The following is a 2,500-nucleotide window of genomic DNA, read 5'->3' on the forward strand; positions in this document are numbered from 1 at the left end:
GAACAAGAAGACCAAGGCTTCCAAAATTTTTTTTTTTTTTTTTTTTTTTTTTAATATATATATATATATACCGAAGAATGAACAAGAAGACCGAGGCAACCAAAATTTTTTTTTATTTTCCTCCGATATACCAAAGCAAGAACAAGAAGACCGAGGCTTCAAAAAAATTTTTTTTTTTTTTTCTTTTTTGATATACCGAAGAATGAACAAGAAGACCGAGGCATCCAAAATTTTTTTTTTTTTTTTCTCCGATATACCAAAGCAAGAACAAGAAGACCGAAGTCTCAAATTTTTTTTTTTTTTTTTTTTTTTTTTTTTTTGATATACCGAAGAATGAACAAGAAGACCGAGGCATCCAAAAAAATTTTTTTTTTTTTTCTCCGATATACCAAAGCAAGAACAAGAAGACCGAGGCATCAAAATTTTTTTTTTTTTTTTTTTTTTTTTTTCGATAAATCCAACCGAGAACAAGAAGACCGAGGCATCCAAAATTTTTTTTTTTTTTTTTTCTTTCCCATATACCAGAGAAAGAACATGAAGACCGAGGCAACCAACAAAAAATAATTTTTTTTTTCTCTTTCCCGGAATTTTTTTTTTTTTTTTTTCGAAATAGCCGAGAAAGAATATGAAGACCGAGGCATCCAACAAAAAAATTTTTTTTTTTTTTTTTCCTAATCTACCCAAGCAAAACAAATAGAAGACCGAGGCATCCAAAAAATTTTTTTTTTTTTTTTTTTTTTTTCGAAAAATTTTTTTTCACAAAAACTTTTTTTTTTTTTTTTTCCCCAAAAAATTTTTTTTTTCGTTCCAAGCTAACCAAGACATCTACTATTCACTAGTAGAGCAATCGAGACTGCAAAGCAAGCAATGGCCTTACTTGCAGCTCTTGGTGCTGAGAACTCCCCCCCCCCTATAGTAGTCTTAAGTAAAACCACAGCTCTGACAGGAGTAGATATTGCATGCGAGCGAGGAGTCGTAATGGGCAAAATTGACTCGGGGGACCTCCAAATCGAATTCCGTTTCGAGCAAAACACTTCTTAGGCTTCAAGGAAGCTCCCATAAAATTTCCAAACCCAAACTCCAAACTTCATTTTTTAGCCTACAATGCCCACGTGCACGCCGGTGTGCACGCAGGGGTGCTTGAGCATGCGGGAGAGGAGCCATAATGGGCAACATTGACTCGGGGGACCTCCAAATCGAAATCCGTCTCGAGCAAAACACTTCTTAAGCTTCTAGGAAGCTCCCATAAAACTTCCAAACCCAAACTCCAAACTTTATTTTTTAGCATACAATGCCCACGTGCACGCCGGGGTGCTTGAGCGTGCGGGCGAGGAGCCATAATGGGCAACATTGACTCGGGGGACCTCCAAATCGAAATCCGTCTCGAGCAAAACACTTCTTAAGCTTCTAGGAAGCTCCCATAAAACTTCCAAACCCAAACTCCAAACTTTATTTTTTAGCATACAATGCCCACGTGCACGCAGGGGTGCTTGAGCATGCGGGAGAGGAGCCATAATGGGCAACATTGACTCGGGGGACCTCCAAATCGAAATCCGTCTCGAGCAAAACACTTCTTAAGCTTCTAGGAAGCTCCCATAAAACTTCCAAACCCAAACTCCAAACTTTATTTTTTAGCATACAATGCCCACGTGCACGCCGGGGTGCTTGAGCGTGCGGGCGAGGAGCCGTAATGGGCAAAATTAACACGGGGGACCTTCAAATCGAAATCCGTCTCGAGCAAAGCACTTCTTAGGCTTCTAGGAAGCTCCCATCAAATTTACAAACCCAAACTCCAAACTTCATTTTTTAGCACACAATGCCCACGTGCACGCGGGGGTGCTTAAGCGTGCGGGCGAGGAGTCATAATGGGCAAAATTAACTCGGGGGACCTCCAAATCGAAATCCGTCTCGAGCAAAGCACTTCTTAGGCTTCTAGGAAGCTCCCATAAAATTTCCAAACCCAAACTCCAAACTTCATTTTTTAGCATACAATGCCCCCGTGCACGCGGGGGTGCTTGAGCGTGCGGGGGAGGAGTCATAATGGGCAAAACTAACTCGGGGGACCTCCAAATCGAAATCCGTCTCGAGCAAAACACTTCTTAGGCTTCTAGGAAGCTCCCATAAAATTTCCGAACCCAAACTCCAAACTTCATTTTTTAGCATACGATGCCCACGTGCACGCCGGGGTGCTTGAGCGTGCGGGCGAGGAGTCATAATGGGCAAAAACTAACTCGTGGGATCTCCAAATCAAAATCCGTCTCGAGCAAAGCATTTCTTAGGCTTCTAGGAAGCTCCCATAAAATTTCCGAACCCAAACTCCAAACTTCATTTTTTAGCATACGATGCCCACGTGCACGCCGGGGTGCACGAGCGTGCGGGCGAGGAGTCGTAATGGGCAAAATTAACTCGGGGGACCTCCAAATCGAAATCCGTCTCGAGCAAAGCATTTCTTAGGCTTCTAGGAAGTTCCCGTAAAATTTTCAAACCCAAACTCCAAACT

Source organism: Cornus florida, unplaced genomic scaffold (assembly GCF_030987335.1).
Source record: "Cornus florida cultivar Cherokee Brave unplaced genomic scaffold, ASM3098733v1 CherokeeBrave_3.0.0_Hap2_scaffold_101, whole genome shotgun sequence".
Taxonomy (NCBI): domain Eukaryota; kingdom Viridiplantae; phylum Streptophyta; class Magnoliopsida; order Cornales; family Cornaceae; genus Cornus; species Cornus florida.